The sequence below is a fragment of the Macrobrachium nipponense genome, chromosome 29 (assembly GCF_015104395.2).
Source record: "Macrobrachium nipponense isolate FS-2020 chromosome 29, ASM1510439v2, whole genome shotgun sequence".
Lineage (NCBI taxonomy): Eukaryota > Metazoa > Arthropoda > Malacostraca > Decapoda > Palaemonidae > Macrobrachium > Macrobrachium nipponense.
Genome location: NC_061092.1, coordinates 34,481,598 through 34,501,597, shown reverse-complemented (window position 1 = coordinate 34,501,597; position 20,000 = coordinate 34,481,598). Strand labels below are relative to the sequence as shown.

General features: G+C 36.9%; 1 protein-coding gene and 1 pseudogene across 1 annotated transcript in view; both read right to left on the bottom strand.

The window, feature by feature from the left end:
- Positions 1 to 7,127, bottom strand: part of LOC135205955 (alpha-(1,3)-fucosyltransferase C-like) — a 32,423-nt gene extending 25,296 nt beyond the window's left edge. The window contains exon 1 of the mRNA XM_064237143.1: positions 7,040 to 7,127. The gene's annotated coding sequence lies outside the window, so the exon portion shown is untranslated. The remainder of the gene's footprint in view (positions 1 to 7,039) is intronic.
- Positions 7,128 to 9,280: 2,153 nt separating this feature from the next.
- LOC135206306 (alpha-(1,3)-fucosyltransferase C-like) overlaps positions 9,281 to 20,000 on the bottom strand; it is a 29,695-nt pseudogene continuing 18,975 nt past the window's right edge.

The window sequence follows — 20,000 nt, the reverse complement described above, 5'->3', positions numbered from 1 at the left end:
AACATGAAAGAATTACAAACATGAAGAATATATAAATATAAGTCAGTAAAATTTAAATACAGATACATAATAATAAATATTCATACGAGTGTTGCATTTCCCCTAAACCTATGGTGATCATTTATTTGAGATGTGAAAGGGGGCCATATACATATGTATATATATATATATATATATATATAGTATATATATATATATATATATTTGGGTTATGCAGGGTTATATATATATATATATATATATATATATATATAATATATATATATATATTAGTTAGCCAACCCGGCACTGCCCAGGATAACAACAACTGATAAAAAAGCTCTCTCTCACTCTCTCCAACCCTCCCTGTCTCTTTACCTCTTTCTTCTCCCTAACATCACCTCTGCAAGTAAGGAACAAGTGTTACAAATAGGAACAAACAACCCTCATGCCAACTATATGCTGCTAGGGAATGACATAAGTGTAGAATAAGAAGAGGACCTTGGTGTCATTATTACCAACAACTTAAAATCCACAAAACAGAGCATAAAAGCTGAAAAGAAGGCACAGAAACTAGCGGGATACCAAGAGAGGCAGTTCAAATACAGAAACAAGGAAACAGTGCTGGAGCTCTACACATCAATAGTTAGACCCCTTCTTGAATATGCAGTACAGTTTTGGTCACCAACACTAAGAAAAGACATCAATAGATTAGAAGGAGGACAAGCAAGAGCCACAAAGTTAATTCCATCCATCAGGCAAATAGGTTACTGAGTACGACTAGAGAGCATGAACATATATGGCTTAGAAACACGACGATTGCGAGGACAACTAATAGAAACATTTAAAATACTGAAAGGCATAACAAAAGTAGACAGTAACCTATTTACATTAAACGAAAATCAGACAAGAAATAATGGATGGAAACTAGAACTGAAGAGATACAACACATGCCATTGTGGGAACTTCTTTACATACAAGATATGTGACACGTGGAATAAACTGCCACCAGAAGTTGTAAACAGCAACACTGTTGAAGAGTTTAGACTCTAAACTCTTTAGTTTGCTAGAAGAGATTTATACATTTATGTCCTCACACACACCACATGAAATTTATCTTGCAAAGCAAAAGGAATTGTTTCCTAATAAGCAAATTAAATCTCTGAAAAGGCTCAGTGATACAAGATGGTCTTGTCAGTATCTATCGTGTAAGGTTCTGCTTGATACCTTTCCTGCTGTCATAAGTACCCTTGAAGAGATTTCTTCATCCCAGTGCCACACAGGTAAGCGTGCACATGTTGCAAGATGTTTATTAATGAACATTAATTTTGCATATATATTATGCTTAGTGATGTTCACCCAAATTTTACACAAAACGAAGCTTGTGTCAGATATGCTTCAGTCACCGTCTTTGGATCTGTCAGCAGCTGCCCAAATGATTAATGCTATCCAGCAGGAATTAAAGAATGAGCGCTCAGAAAAAGCTTGGCATAGCATTTGGGAGAAGGCAGTTGCGATTTCCCAGACACACAATATTGAGGTTTCACCCGCCAAGCAAAGAATTCATAAATTACCGAGGCATCTAAAGGATGCTGTTGTCTTGGAAACAACTGGACATAGAGAAGTGTGTAAGCATGTGGAACAGGAAGGATACAAAAACACACTCTATTTTCCAGTAATGGACAGGCTACTAACTGAAATTGAGTCAAGATTTGATGATGCCAACAAATCCCTTTTCCATTCAATATCATCTCTTGATCCTTCCTCCCCTAAATTTTTACAGCAGGCCCAGTTGGAGACAATGGCAGCTAAGTATAATGTTGATCTTTGAGCTGCGACAAGCAAAACGATTAGTAAAACGTAAACAAGCTGATGGGGTTAAAGTTGCCAACATTGTGGATTTGACAGTTTTTTTTTCCTTTTAAAGATGCATTTCCAGGTTTGTACAAAATGTTAATCATTACCACCAACATCAGACCACTGAGCTGATTAACAGCTTTCCTAGGGCTGGCCAAGGATTAGATATTTTTACGTGGCTAGGAACCAATTGGTCTCCTAGCAACGGGGCCTACAGCTTATTGTGGGATCCGAACCACATTATATCGAGAAATGAATATCTATCACCAGAACTAAATTCTTCTGATTCCGCGTTGGCCGATCCGAAAATCGAACATCGGACCACCGGAATGGCAGCCGAGCGCGATAATCACTTGTCCAACGAGGAACTACATTAACCAATGTGCAGTCAAAGAAACGAAAGAGGTTGCAGTTAGGGGCCGACAGGACGCTGCAAAGAACCTTAAGTAATGCCTATAGTGCACCGCATGAGGTGCGCTGACGGCACTAACCACCTACGCGGTCATTTGGCAGAGTTTGTTTTTTTGTGGCACCCTTGCGCTTCCTTTCTTTGCTCACGAGACTGTGGGAATTTTAAAAACTATGAAATTTCGCATTATCAAAACAAAAAAAAAAAAAAAAGCAACAGCACTCTTCTGGAAGAATTTGACCACTAAACATTACAATTAGTGGCAAAAAAATAACGGCGTCTCAGTCAGTTGGATTTCGAACAGAACTATAGTATACATACATACATTATATATATATATATATATATATATATATATATATATATATATATAGTATATATATAGTATATATATATATATATATATATATATATATATATATATATATAATATAATTAATTATGTATGTATATATATAAAAATACATAAATAGATATACTATATATATACTGTACATATAATGAATGGGTCTGAGTTACAATCCCTACAAACACAAGCCCGACAGCCAGAATCCCGACATATAGATATTCATACACACGTATTAATTAATGGGATGTTAACAATAAGTTTTTGTTCGAAAAGTATAAGACTAATCGCCTCTTCTTTTTTTATTTTTTTTATACCTAAATAGCTCACCCTTACTTTGATTTAACTTCCTTTTAACCACGATTATATATTTAATGTTAATAATTGATTTTCTTTAAGTAGCTTAGCGTTGTCATTCTTAACTCCTCCCTCTTCATACACTGTATACAAATTGCTGTCTGTGCACTTTTTCTTTAGTTTGCTTTTGAGCATAGTCAAAACCTCCCATATAATTTTGAAATTTATTTCATTTCTAAATCTCCATAGAAATGGATGAAGCTCGTGAAAAGAATTTTTCACAAAAGGAAAAGATAAAAATCAACGTACGTGGATATTTGATGGTGAAGGGATGTGAATTTCGTATATCAGATAACTGAAAAGGCAGAGCAGTTATTAAACTTGTAAATGGAAAGCATTCACTGACAAAACTTGTTGAACACAATCACTCTTTTTGGGAAAGTGCTGCTGTTGTAGCAAAAATCTTACACGAGGAAAAAATACAAGCAAAATAAACACGAGATCGACCCTGTCACGATTCAATCAAGTGACGTCTCTACTCAAAATATTGCACCATTTCTACCTTCCAAATATGCTTTAATTAGAAAGACTATGAAATAGATTAGGCACTGCGACCGTCCATCAGAACCATAGTCAGCATCCCGCCAGAACAAAAACTTACAGTAAATGATGATTTATTTTTGGCAAGAGGATGACAGAATTTTGGTGTTCACTACAGCGGCAATTTTGAAGAGATTATTAGAAGCTCAATATTGGCTCATGGATGGTACTTAATGACTGGGAAGAGTGAGGTCGTGTATAAAAGTTTGCTTCAAGATTTGACTGACGACGCTGATGAAAATGAAATTGATCTATGAATCCACATTCTATAATTTCAAATTTATAAGTCTACAATTGAAGCTTCTAAAAGCGAATTTCCTAACACCAACAGCAAATGTTATTATTTCCATTTAGGACTGTGCTTACAGCGAAGGATGCAGTCAACTGGAATATATATATATATATATATATATATATATATATATATATATATATATATATATATATATATATATTACGGGAGCCGGACAGAATCCTGAATATTTCCCACAGCCAGAATGGCGAAAAACTCAAAATCACGACAGAAAATATACATTTCATTCGATGGAAGAAATGCTAAGGCAAATAAATGTCGTATCATTAAACTGAAGTTTTCATCATATCGCTGTAGCGAACTCATATTATATTGAAGTTGACTGAATTCTTCGCCGTAAACGCTGAACTAAATGGAAATGATAACATTTTTATATATATGAAATTCACAGCGCCACGTCACCGGTGGTGAGTTAAGGGAGAACTAATTGCTGAGACAAGGTTATTGTTTCGTCGGTGATGTTTAGTAAAGGAATCGCGTGATGAATTATGATAATATAGACACAAACACACACACATACACACATATAGGTATATTATATATATATATATATATATATATATAGATATATATATATATATATATATATATATATATATATATAATATATATATATCTATATATCTATATATCTATATATCTATCTATCATATATATATATATATATATATATATATATATATATATATATATAGGTAGCTAGATAGATAGATATGGATATATATATATATATATATATATATATATATATATATATATATATGTTACGCATAATGTGGATAATTGCCTAATGTGAACATTAGGCAGAAAAATTGCCTAATCTCCATATTAGGCAATTTGTTTTGCGCAATGTTGACAACAGGCAAATTACTTGCCTATTGTCAACATTAGGCAGGATTTTCAGATTAGGCGAGGGTATTTTGCCTAATGTGGATTGAATGACGAACCACTGTAACTAGTGTTGTTCGAATGTTGTTCGAAACTTTGGGTCTGTCGCTTAAGCCATTATCCTTTGGTCAGTGTGCTACGCTGAGGGTCCCGGATGTCGATCATGGTCCAACAGATCTTAAAAATCTGTTAGTGGTCGTCTGGGAACAAGATGAACTATACACTGTAGGTTGTCGGGAGGAAATTCTTGGACCAAAATTTACAGCAGCTGATCTATAAGTGCAATCAAACAGCCCCTGATAAAGTCTGAAGAGGTTCCTGATGTCTGCCTATCGCTTAGAACAGCAACAGGAAGAACCACTGGTGGGCAAGGATATATAAAGTGCCAATGTACTACTCAATGTACATCAGGACGATGCAGCTGCCTAAGAAAAAAATTTAAATGCAACTCACGCCGTCACCCGAGCAGATCATGGAAAAATTTCTGATTCGACTCAACTGAACCCTGATATCTATTGACTTATTTCTCTTTTACTGATATTGCATTAATTATGTTTGTGTTTATTCAAATAAATTGGAAGTCTTTAAACTGCCTCTACATTAACCATGTTGCATTCTCTTGTAACCTCCCGTGGGTTGTCTGCAGGATTAATTGCCATTTCTACACTAAACCATAATATATGTTTAGATTAGGCAGTCGTATTCACATCGGGCAAAATTGAGCTGCATAATTTGAACAACAGGCATATTTGGCCTAATGTTAACAAATTGTAAACTTTATGTGTACATTAAGCAGAAAATTGCTTAATGTACACATTAGGCAATTTTCTGCCTAATGTTCACATTAGGCAATTATCCACATTATGCGTAACATATATATATATATATATATATATATATATATATATATATATAGTATATTATATATATATATAGCTAGATAGATATGGATATATATATATATATATATATATATATATATATATATATATATACACATGCACACTACTTCAGCTAAAAGCTAATTCTGCAGGTCAGACTTAACTGACAAGGGACAAGGGACAGGTTACAGGTTTCTTTATATTAGTCACCCTCAAAATGGTTGTGAAATGTTACAAAGCGTTTTGCTCTCCGGAGAACCACGCTGGGGGGGGCTACCGCTCACTCCAGACCCCCAGACCCCCAGACCCCCTAACTTATGCCTCGTCAACGGCACCAAATGTACGTACATTACATTCCTATCTCTTACCACAAGCAGGATGTTCTTACTTCTCACGTAATCGTAGACACCTGCTTCTCGGTTACTTTACACTTTACAGTCATCGTTAACACAAGAAAAATGACCGGTATTTGATGTGCCTGCAAGTCTAGGATACTCATACATAATACTATCATCCAAGGACCTTGGTTATCGTACAAGTGTGGTTCGTCGGTCTGTCTCCGCCCCTTTACATACGATAGTATAAGATTCACCGAAGGTAATGACCAACCCAACCCCCTATACGGAAATGAACAGCAGCCTATTTCCTTATGGAAATCTTTCAGTCGTCTCCTTCGTCCCGAACGGTAACCCTATCCGTTAATTGCTAAGCTGCTGTGCAAGCTTATCAATAGAACAGTCAGAGTAGAACACAATTCAGACTTTAAGCCAAAGGCCAACCGATGAAAAAGGAAATTGACAGTAAAACAATTTTAAAGATGTAGCAGGAGGAAAACCTCGCAGATGTACTATGAAATAATTGTTAGGAAAGGATGGAAAGTAATATGGAAGATAATGAACAAGAAGGGAGGTATAGTAAAAATGCATTTGATCCCCAACAGGCTAAAGTAGATTCACATCAACCGAGCATTTGATGTCTAGACCAGTCACTTACGACGCTCCCGAATGCTGTTGATAAGTCAACCACAGGGCCGGAAAGAGTTCACATAGGCAGGATGTATGTTCATCTTTCAAAAGCATCCCTCAGGAGAGGCGAAACATACATCCTGCCTATGTGTATTCTCGAGAGAGGCAGAGTTTCCAGCCCTGTGACTGGCTTATCTACAGCCAATCAAGAGCGTCGTGAGGGACTGTCCTATACATGAAATGCACGGTTGATGTGAATCTAATATAGTGCTAAACACGGTAAAATGCATTGGACCTCCCAAGGGATAGTACTAAACACTATAATACATATTTCACTTCCCAGTGGCTAGTACTAAACACGGTAAAATAGGGAGACTTACACTTTCGTTAAAAGGAAATAGGGAGACTTACACTTTCGTTAAAAGGAAATAGGGAGACTTACACTTTCGATGAAAGGAAATAGGGAGACTTACACTTTCGATAAAAGGAAATGGGAAGACTTACACTTCCGAGAAAAAGAAATGGGGAGAATTGTGGATCTCTAACAGTTAAAGTGACTAGGGAAACAGCAGCAACGACCGCCTTCTTCAGAGAGACACAAACTACTGGCGTTTATTCCTTTGTTTCCAGAGAGTTAAATAAATCCGCTTTAATTCAGGTGACACCTGTTTCGACAGTAATTCCACTATGAACTAGTACCTGCCATTTCGTGGCCGGCCAGTGAATTGCCACGGTACAATGAACATGAACTTACCTTTCATAATAATCATAAGAAGGTTTCTCCCAAACAAGAGAGTACTACAGTGCTTCAGTCTTGGGTTGGTCCTGGTGATGCTAATTTGCGGGAAATTGTCATTACTGAAGTGAATTTGTTGCTTCCCAACTTCAGAGACTTCAGTTTCTACTCGACACAGATGCTAACATTTCACTGTGGTATTTGATGCTGGGATGTGCACACTTTCGAAAACAACTGCAGTATGACACAAACCCACACACACCTTCCAATGTGTCATTCTATGCCATCTGTCCACCATTTTGCTTGGCTACATCACCTCCTCAGATACAAAATATTTGCCATCCAATCAAACCGCTTACATCCATCCATTTACCCGATCTAGTATTTTTACCACTTCGACCCATCGGCAAATTTTCCAACATTCCAATTCTTCTTACCATCTCTATTACAATAACACTTAATCCCAACTGCTGCTTCGGCCTGTTTCCTGTCGCTCTTATTCAAAATCCACATTTCACTTTCGTGAATGAGAGCTGGGTCAACAAGAACTCCAAACAATCCTACATAGTCTTCCACAGACATTCAATCTCTTTCAGTGCTTCGGCAACACCCTGTTACCCTCACGATCTCACATTTTCTTTACCTCTTCTTGCATCCTGCCATTATCTATCATATTTACTATTAAATACCCATGCTAGTTTTGTTTTTTTGTTTGTTTGTTTGTTTGGTGTTTTCAAGTTGCTTGGAACCAGTAGTTATTCAGCAACGGGACCAACGGCTTTACGTGACTTCCGAACCACGTCGAGAGTGAACAACTATCACCAGAAATACTCATCTCTCACACCTCAATGGAATGCTCGAGAGTCGGATTCGCGTCCACCGAGGTGCCAGGCCAAACCATTCCGATCGCGCCACTGAGCCGCTCTTTTTTGCTGTCACCTACCTTGGTATTTATAATATCTGGCACAGCCAGTGCTTTATATTTTCCAGTCTCTACCGGGGTACAGATTCGGACTCTCCCAAAAGAGATTCTTTTACTTATTGTCTTCCATTCCTGGACACAGTGGCGGATCTAGAAATCAGGTAAATCCCTTTCACAGCTATTTCTCCTTCCACCTCAATCGCACCCACATTCTTTGAACTAACAACTGTGTACTTTTTCACCTGTAACCCATACAATCATCGAGCACGTGTAATTTTTTTCACAATCCATGAGCATTCCTGATATTAAAATCGGTAATCTTACCCTAGTTCTACACCTGACAAAAAAATATTGTTTTTACGGGCAGCAAAACACGCTTAAAAGATCGAGAGGGAGTATGTGTAATATGTGCAGCTAGTTTTGGATGGTAGGGGTTACTTTTCAATTATAGTAAATATCATGGCAAAAAGTCAACGTTCTTAAAAGGGAAAAACACAAAAGAAAACTTTTATATGAAACCTGAGGTAAACTTCAAACCACAGCCCTAGGTTACGCTATGCGTTGAAATTTTGCCACTAGAACCTTACGATGTCGATATGTGAAGAGTGGATAGTCTAAGTTTTGGAAACATCATGAGATGAACTAACGGCTCCTAAATAATGACCGATGGAACTTCCTTTATTTATTTCTTTTTTCTTTTATTTCATGGACTGATCTGACGCTCACAGACTGAGTGAAAAAAGTAAATACAGACTGAAATGTAACGAAGTTGTTTGGAAAATTATAATACAAATACACACACACACACAAATATATATATATATACTGAAAGTTAACAAAAACACTTGTCCATTCCATTACGTTAGCCTACGTATACGCAATGAGCTACCTGAAACGATTTTGAAAAGGCCAGTGATCTTTGTTTAACTGTCGTTGTTCTAACTTGTGACATTTTGACAAGAACTTTCAATGAATACTGTAAACTAACTGCGCGTTATTGAAAAAAGACACGTGAGCGGTTTCAGGACAGAAATTTACATCTCACCAGATGTTTTGGTGCCGGTTGACATGGCAACTTCATCCCAGCTCTGTGGAGACGTGGATTAAAGGATTAATGCAAAAGGATATTGAGAAAAAGTACAAGTAACTTTGTTTTTATTATGCATTCTTCATTGTGCATACATTTCTTGTGCATACATACATAAAATCGCATATCACCGAGTTCTGAAGTAATTATACATACGTGTATGTTAGGTAACGCGGAGGAAAGAAAACCTTGTTTTTATATAAAGAAATCTTTCATTCTTATTGAGGTAAAATGCTACTTGCATTGACCGGAAGTTCAGTTCATCCCATCACTGAGGACGGATCTATATTTTTGGGATCCGTGACGTCAACGTAAGGAAGGCCGTTGATGAATCTCGATATCTCTGGCGTATGATTGTTCAAACATTTCGAGTCTCTGATGAACCACTTGTCTATATCTTCATAGACTTTTCGAGAATGATCCCCGTGAAGTCGGGCGCACAAGTCACACCACGGTTTTGCATACATATCCCAAGTTGCGTAACAGGTGATAAGCTTTCCAACTGAAAAGAATGCAAAAAACAATATATATATATATATATATATATATATATATATATATATATATATATATATATATATTAAAATGAATGAATATATGAATAAATAAATAGATAATTAAATAAACAAATAATAAAAGTATTCTTCCAGGATTTCTTTCCGTCTCTTGGCAAAATACTGAACTTTCTTCCTTGATTTCTGGATACTGATCTGCAGATGCTATTTCTGTGAAAGACATCTCTTTCAACGCTAGCTCTGGATACGAAACTGTAGTGTGAATCTGTTACTTCCTATCTGTGAAAGATGATGATGACCAGTTCCCTTCGACATAGTAGATGATTAGGTTTGGAAGAAACCTCCTCGAGTTTCTGGTACATCAGCAAAATCTTGACACTAACTTCTGTATGCTTTCTGAATGATCAACAAGGTCTGTTATATGTCGTGATTATACAAAATGTCTCTCAGCAGCAAGTCCTTACAACAAAGACCTACGGTGTTCACAGTCGCGTATCTCATCACAAAAGTCACAAGGTATCTTCTTTCTCTTTCGGGTAGTCTGTGCACTGTGCACAACGTATTCTGGGCCTCTTGAATCAACTTTCAGTTTACACTTCATCTTGCCTTGGATATATCACATCATCTTATCTTGGATACAAATCACATCACTGTTCTTGGTTGTATACTTTGAAATCACACGCAAACAAGATAAAACTGGCATATATTTGTCTGAAACTAATTACTAAGTGAACTAAACATATCATGACTAAAACCTTTCTTAACAACTGCCGTTCTTTATTTGCACTTTTCTAAATTGGAGCAGAATTGAACATTTCTTGGGAAGACAACTTTACCCTGCTAAAAGCTAATGATCCACCGCCAAGTCTTGGAGAAGGAACTGTCATCTTCAAGCACAAATTGATTAACTAACTAATCATGCTCCAGTCTGTTATTTCAGTCACCCCCTCCCATCCCCTTCTCACCCCCCCAACCATTTCTTATCGGGGCTGAACTTGGACTTAAAGGGCATTGGGAGCATCACTATTCACCTCAGCAACCACGAAAACTATGGATTAGACACTCATATCTGTTGTTTTTCATTATTTTCTGAACTTGGACTTAAAAGGCATTGGGAATGTCACTATATGCGAACCTCGAAAACTATGGATTAGGCAACAATATCTGTCATTTTCAGTTACTTTTACCATCACTCCCTTCTCAACCCACTCCCGATTGGGAATGAACTTAGACTTAGGCCATCGAGTGTCACCATTTATCTCAGCGACCTTGAGGGTGGGAGTAAGCCCACAAACCACTTTGCTGTTGCTGCTGTTGTTCTTATGGGGGAGGTAGGAAAGGTCTATGGAAGAGCCTAAAATGGTCTGAAGAAGGTGTTTCACATTGAGTTAAAGTTACAGGGATTTTAGGATAGGATATTTATGATTAATTTACTAGAATGAAAATTTTGAAAATAAATAATGCACATGTCAAACAGTACAGGAAATTATTTGTAATCGAATATTGTGTATTAATTTTAATTTTTGTTGGTGAAACAAGGCTCTATTTGACCATAGATTTCAGCATGTTTTAATCTATATCAAAAGTTAGGAATATAATGTTTACTACTTAAGTGTGAAGGGAAAATCTTGCATTTGCCCTGAGTATGCTGGAGGTTGGATCACGCCTTGTCACATTTCACCCACTTCGCACACCCTGCCCCCTTTGGTATCAGCGATGTATTCCCCCAACACTATTTTTTTCCAGATGGTTAATCATAATTATGTATACAAAGTTTGGTTGAAATTGCTCATTGCGGTTCAGAGTTATGCGGGAACACACACACGCACATATATATATCCAATGTAGCCCGAAGGAACACGTGCTTGGGAATATCCTTAAATCCACGGTAGATAGGTGAGTGAAAAACCGGGAACTTGGAACAAGTACTTTAGTAGTATATTCTACATTTTCAAATTCACACTGAATATACTAGAAGTTGACAGTCCTTTATATACAGAAATAGAAAGGGGGCTGGGTTACAGTTTGTTAACCTGGGCGGTAAGTTCTTTAAGCAAAAGAGACAAGGAGAGAGGACCAAGGGACAATCCAGGAAGGAAATTTAAATTCCTTGTTGACGTGGCTTCAATAAAAATTGATTCCAACATATTCCCATTGCGGTGATCTTTGACCCTGCAGATTATCGAGGAATTATCCCAGTTCATAGCATCGCCTGTCTTAAGCTAATGATCCATAATGCCATTATTCGTTAAGCCTCTTGATATGACATATTTGTGCTGAGAGCATCTTCCCTTTAGATCTTAGGATTTTTGCCCTGTGTAAATTTTATTGCATTCTTTACAAGGAATACTGCATACAATATTGTTTGAATTTGACGGGCTATTCTTAATATTCAAAATATTATTATATTTAAATGCTAAGTTAATATCAAGTTTTTAATCTGGGTACAGCAGGAATGAAATTAGGATGAAATGGTAGACAGTGAATATTCTTAAGTTCTTTGTTAACAAAGGTTGGATTGTAATGTGTCTTTTTTGCTTTATTTTTACAAAGTTCCAAAAACATATGGAGGGTAACATAATGAATTTCCTATTTTATCAATAATTTTAAACTCAACTTCCAAAGTTCAGGACTACAAATTCTAAGAGCTCTAAGGTACATACTGGAATATGTTGACACCTAAATTTGCTTAGAATGGTTATTAGAGTAAAAATGGATATACGACAAATTATTCGTGGGTTTCCTTTACTTTAAAAAAAAATTGGTGTCATTTTTAATAACTAAGACATCCAAAAATGGTATACTATTGTGAATTTTATTAATTGTATATAAGAAATCAGGAATATTTACATTTTCTTTTACAATACAGAAACATTCGCCTACATATCTAACCCAAAACACCTTAGAGAATAAATTTCTTGAAATAAGTCTAGACTCAAAGAACTCCAAGTAAATATTAGACAAAAGTGACGAAATAGGGTTACCCGTATACATACCAAATATTTGTTCATAAAAATGACACTGAAAGTGAATTTACAATTTTTTATACAAAGGGATACCAAATTAATAATGACGTTGGTAGGTAATTCTAGATTTTACAAGTCCAAATGTGGCGATAAATATTGAAGTAAATCATCATTCGGAACTTTAGTAAATAACTCAATATGGGACAGTCTAGCGCAGAAATTCAACAGTTTTCTAGATGGGAATTTGAAATAGAACACAAGATAGGTGATAGTAATTTAACTAGATATTTAGAAAGTTTATAGCTAACAGAACCGGTTGAACTGATTATAATGGGACGAATAGGGAAATCTCTTTAATGGGTCTTGATTAACCCGTACATGTAAGGGTGCCAATCGTGGTCACTGTCTTTTATGAACTGAATTCCTTTAGTATAGATTTTATTTTAGAATTGAAACTTTTTATGACATCAGCTAATGGTTCTTTCCATAGCTTTTTGTAAATACTAGAGTCAGATGACAGGTTTTCCATTTTTCCACATCACTAATTTCATCCATTACTACAGAAAAGTTCGGTTTTTCAGCTTTAGTAATATGCAAACTTTTATCTTTTTTCGTTTCTTGAATTGCAGCTATTAACCTTTTCGGGAAATTCACTATTCTATTAGGTATTTGAAGTAATCCGAAAAAAAGGCCTTCAACTAAATTGATTGAAGGTGATATCTTTGTGTTTATCTTCTCCAGTTTGGATACATCTAAAATGATGCTTTTGCACGAAACTTCATCACTAATGGCATACGATAAACCATAAGATTCTGCTTGAGTTCTCAACTTGAAAGGTTTATGACACAATCATCTTGATGTTTGTTATTCCAGTCACTTATCTCAATGAGGCAGTTTAATATTTGAGCCAGGCGATGCACTAGTTTGTTTAGGTTGAATCTAGGGTTATTTTAGATTTTGTCCAGGACACTGGTTAAAGCAAATAGTACTTGGTTGCGAAGAAAATTCCTGCAAAATCTGCAAGAGCAAGAGATCTCAAAGTCATTATTACCTCGGCGATTACGATTGGTCAGTGAATCTCCTTATAAAGAATTGTATGTGACCTCCCTCAACAAACATATAGAAAAGACAAAAAGGCTTGAATTTAATATTTTCAAAAAATAGAAAAGACAGATTTATTTCACGAACAAGATTCCCCCAGACTGGAGAACAGTGCTACAGGACAAAATTAAAAATAACCTTAGATTCAATCTAAGCAAACTACTGCATCACCTGGATCAAAAATAAAAAAGCCTCATTGAAATAATTGACTGGAATAACAAACATATCCCTTCCTGATTGGTCCCTTGTGTCTATGGAGCCAGAATTACCAAGACAGAATAGCCAATCAGCTTCTGGCATAACGATGTGATGTAAAGGGAGCATTTGAAACAGATTGCCGATCGGTCAGATCCTGTTCGTTAGTGGGTCCCATACAGCACAGACAGGGTCAAGACGAATGCCCAGTGGCCCACAGTCCCATCTGCCGCCACACAAAGACGTGTAATGTTTGTTTGCATGGTGTTTTTACGTTGCATAGAACTTCTATCACCAGAAATACACATATCTCTCTCCTCAATGGAATGCCCGAGAATCGAACTTGCAGCCAACGAGGTGGCACGCCAACACCATACCAACCATGCCACTGAGGCACTATAAAGATGTGTATTGCCACGAGTGTCAGTAACAGTCCAACCTGCCATCCGGTAGTGCACTAGCATAGATAACGTAATAATTACAAGTAAAGGACACCTGTGTAGCAAAGAATAATACATCTGTGTTAAACGTTTCCTCCATTATTGTTATTGCATGTACTACATCGCATGCATGCTTTTCCTTCATATCCCAAATTCACAAATGACCGAAATCAGGTCATATAATTTTGGTGTCAGTCGTGGGGTCTTCTGAGGTGTTGTAAGATCTGATGAGGTCTTGTAAATTCATGTAAGGTCTTGTAGTATCAAACAAACATTAGTACTAAATCATTTTAGGCGACAAACAGTGATATGAAGTGAAATAAACATGGAGACGAGAGGAATTTCGGACGACGACGCCGACGAGGGAAATGGTGAAATGAACGAAATGGCTAAAAACAGTTACGGCTAAAGCACGGCAAATAAACTGGTGAACAGTACTACCAACGGGAAAAATAAATCGAGTGGCCCTATGATTTCGAAAAAGCGCAGTGCTTACCAGAAAGGCAGTGTACTGTCACATACCATGCTTTCGAAAAGCGGAGTCCTAACCAGAAAGACAGTGTACAGTCACCCTCCATGCTTTCGAAAAGCGCAGTGCTAACCAGATAGACCGTGTACAATCACATGCCATGCTTTTGAAAAGTGCAGTGCTAACCAGAACGACAGTGTACAATCACACGCCATGCTTTCAAAAAGCGGAGTTCTACCCAGAAAGACAGTGTACAATCACACGCCATGCTTTCGGAAAGCGGAGTCCTAACCAGAAAGGAACATGTGTAACAATCACAATGCCATGCTTTCGAGAAAGTGCATGCTAACCGAAAGAGCAGTGTACAACACATGCCATCTTTCGAAAAGTGCGCGTGCAACCAGAAGAAGTTACAATCAACACGCAATGCTTTCGAAAAGTGCAATGCTTAACCAAGAAAGACAGTTTACAATCACACACCATCCTTTCGAAAGTGCACTGCTAACCAAGAAAGACTCAGTGTACCATCAACATGCCATGCACTTTCCGAAAAGTCGCAGTGCTAACCAGAAACGACAGTGTTACAATCACACGCCATGCTTACCGAAAGCGCAGTGCTAGATCCAGAGTCAGACAGTGTTAATACACATCACACGCATGCTTTCGAAAACGCAAATGGTCTAACCAGTCGACGTGTACAATCACACGCCATGCTTTCGAAAAACGCAATGCTACCAGAAAGACAGTGTACAATCACATGCCATGCTTTCGAAAAGCGCAGTGCTAACCAGAAAGACAGTTTACAATCACACGCCATGCTTTCGAAAAGCGCAGTGCTAACCAGAAAGACAGTGTACAATCACACACTATGCTTTCGAAAAGCGCAGTGCTAACCAGTCAGACAGTGTACAATCACACGCCATGCTTTCGAAAAGCGCAGTGCTAACCAGTAAGACAGTGTACAATCACACTCCATGCTTTCGAAAAGCGCAGTGCTAACCCGACAGAGTGCAATCGCAGAAATTGTTATTAAATTTCACAAACAGAAGCAAAATGTCTGCAAGATGTATTATATATATATATCAGTGGAGAGCAAACACTTGGGAGAGAATGCTAATGAAATGGATCAGTAAAGGGTTTTGTCTTAAGCGACACCATCGTCAATATTGGAATGGAATGGAATATAAAATTTAGGCCTAAGGCCAGGTGCTGACACCTGGGGAAATTAGAGCAAAAAGGTCTGAAAGGTGTAACAGGAGGAGAACTTCGCAGTTACACTATGAAACAATTGTTGAGAGAGGGTGGAAAGTAAGATGGAAGAAGAATATGAGCCTAGGTATAGCAACAGGAAGAAAAGGGGTAGCAGTTAGGAGCCGAAGGACGCTACGGAGAACCTTGAACAATGCCTACAGCATCATGCGGGAGGTGCACTGACAGCACTAGCACACCCCACGGAAATCGTCAGTTTTGATAATTTTCTAAAGCTAATACGTAATAAAACACTGCTATATGAATTTGTGAGCTAGAAAAATCACAATATTACGATCACTAAAATTCTTTGTTAAAATAATAAACTTTTATTAACAATAACTAAATTCATTTGACAAAAGAATTAATAGATCAAAACTAGGTATCCCAACGGGTGCTAATTATAGTCCTTATATAGCGAGTTTTTCTTCTACATTTCTAAGAAAAAAAAAAAAACTCCTACATAATAATCTCCTAGATGAAGACATTGACATAGAAATACCCAGAATGAAGACTTTGATACAGAAATACCCAGAATGAAGACTTCGATATAGAAATACCCAAAATGAATGATGACTTTGATATAGAATTACCTAAAGTGAGGACTTTGATATACAAATACCCAAGAAGACTTTGATAACAGAAATACCCAGAATGAATACTTGACATAGAAATACCTAGAATGAAGACTTTGTTACAGAAATGCCTAGAATGAAGACTCTGATATGAAAGTGCCTAGAATGAAGCCAGAATGAAAACTTTGATATAGAAATATCCTGAATGAAGCCTTTGATACAGAAATACCTAAAATGAAGACTTTGATATGAAAAATATCTAGGTTGAAGACTTTGTTACAGAAATATCCAGAATGAAGACTTTGATATAGAAATACCCAGAATGAAGAGTTTGATACAGAAATGCCTAGAATGAAGGCTCTGATATAAAAGTACCTATAATGAAGCCTGAATGAAAACTTTGATACAGAAATGCCTAGAATGAAGACTTTGATTCAGAAATACGAATGAAGACTTTGATACCCAGAATGAAGACTTTGATATAGAAATATCCAGAATGAAGACTTTGATACAGGAAAATCTAGAGTGAAGACTCTGATATAGAAATACGTAGGTATAATTATAGATGGTATCTGAAGTTTCAAATACTGTTAATGGCCATTGTAAAACAGGAATCATCTCAGATACAGATATCAAAACTACTACCCCAGAAATTACAAAGCCAGTTCCATCACTCAATGGGCACCAATTTCGACTGATGTCATATTCAGATTCCCGGGGCTGTCACATATTACTCGCACCGTGTATGGGTTATAAAAACTTCAACTTTATTTATTTCATTACCACTCAAGTAACGATTAAGTGTGTTGGAATGGAATGGTATATCAAATTTAGGCCTAAGACCAACCACTGTGTATTCTAACCTAAGTACTCTGTCAATGGGCAAAATCGTCCATTCTGATCCTAATGATTAAATACCTAATTTGACTTCCGGAGACAATCTACTACATAGTGTCAACTTTTCGTTATTGAAATGGCTGATGGTAAATTCCCAATAAGGTTGTAGCAGATAAATCTGGATTTCAATGGCAAGTCAGTTTGAGTTTCGTAAAGTCTCAAGTTTGCTTTTCATGTTTGTCGATATCAATATAACGTATAAATATTCCTACGACTAACTATCATAACCACTACTATGCACTTACATAAAACCTTACCTGAAATAGGCATTGTATGCCGTGTCATTGCGATCCAAATAATGAAGGTAAGCAGCCAAACTCTTGGCAGTTGGGAAGTCTAGAGCATCAATATAGGAATCAGGAGGCAGCTGAACCGTGTAATTCCCAAGACCATAAACCACAGGCACCACATTGTACCTGAAAACATAGACTCGATTAGAATTTAGGCCAAGGGCCAACCGCTGGGACCTATGAGGTCATTCAGCGATGAAACTGAAATTAGCGGTACAAAAGGTTTGAAAGGTGAAACAGGAGAGGGTGGAAAGTAAGCAGAAAGAGACATGAACGGAGGTGCAGTAAAAAGGAATGAAAGAGGCTGCAGCTAGGGGCCTAAGGGACGCTGCAAAGAACCTTGAGTAAATGCCTACAGTGGACCGCGTGAGGTGCAATGCCGGCACTACCCTCCTACGGGAGAAATCGTGATTAATGTTATTCATGTGTACAATTTCATTAATGCCAACGTCTTACATCTTCTGTTGTTTATCGGAGCTTCCAATAAACACGTCCTATTGTCCTTAGAGTTTTAAAAATGACGTTCAATTAACCCAGTAACTTGACATGTTTCGGGATGTTATGTTATCTGATTACTTTTCTATTTATTCATTTATTTATTCACTTGTTTATATAACTGTTTTTAAAATAACTGGTCTCTTCTTGCTGTATACATTTTCACGAGAAATGTTTTTACTGTGGAGGCAAAATGGTAGCCCGAGGGAAGGACACTTTGCATTGCTAATGAGACAGGCGAGAGCGCAGCACAAACTTGCTCTTAAGCACTGCAGAACTTACAGCTGATATAGTGTCTAGCAATTAAAAATCCGGCGATTATCCTCGCCTTTGGAGACATTCAATTCCTAAATCCCAAAACTAAAAAGCTATCATACAGAGTACGTGAAGCCGTCGGTGACGAGGCTATCGCAAGAATGTGGGGCGATCACTTCAGCAATATCCTGAATTGCATAAACGATCAAGACTCCCGAAGGGATGTAGATAACCTCCTTACTGATAACATTCAAGTTCATTTCGCAGATCATATTACGCCAGGTAACATCAGCGATGCAATAAACAACCTACCTAATAATAAATCGCTCGGCTGCGATGGTCTTTCTGCAGAAGCTTTCAAATTCTGCCATCTGATAATTTACATTTTGCTAGCTGCCCTATTCAATGTGTGCATTATTCATCAGTTTCTTTCAGACTTACTATTCTTAGTTGACTTCATACCATTAATCAAAAACAAGCTAAAGGATGCAGCTGAACTCTGGCAATTATCACCCGATTGCGTCGAAGATACTCGAGTCGTTTCTTCTAGTGAGACTCCTCCCCTTTCTACAAACCACTGACAACCAGTTCGGATTTAAAACAAACCACTCAATCGACAACTGCATCTACATATTGAAAGAATTGCTGAACTATTGCCCAACATCTGCCTCTCCCGCAATTTGTACACTAATTGTTATCATTTTTAATGTTTTTTTAACTATTCTCAATATTATTACTGCTGTTACCATTATTATGAATACTATATTTAATTCTTCTTCAGCAACTCTGTGGATATTGCCAATTTATCGTTTCTTATTATGTTACCTCATTTATCTACATTGTGTAAGTTAGGCTATACTTTATATATTCCATGTGTATGGCCTTGAGATGAAATAAAATCTATTATTATTATTATCTTCTGTTGTTTCTTTTGAATGATCACCATATTCTTTGGAAGCTTGAATTTCAAATTAATTGCTCCTGTGCGCTTGTTCCATATGAATGGGGTTCATCTTCTTAATAATAATAATAATAATAATAAATAATAATAATAATAATAATAATAATATAATAATAATAATAATAATAATATCTTGGGAGTAGACCCTCTTTTAACAAGTCTTGTTGAAAGGGGATCGCAAATCCAGCTCCATTAATTTTGTATAGAGTCTTCTCTATTTTCCTTATTAAGAATTTCTCAATGTTGCTGAAACTGGCAAGCAACGTGCCAAAGGGGATCGTCAAATCCGGTGTAATCATATTGAATTATCTTT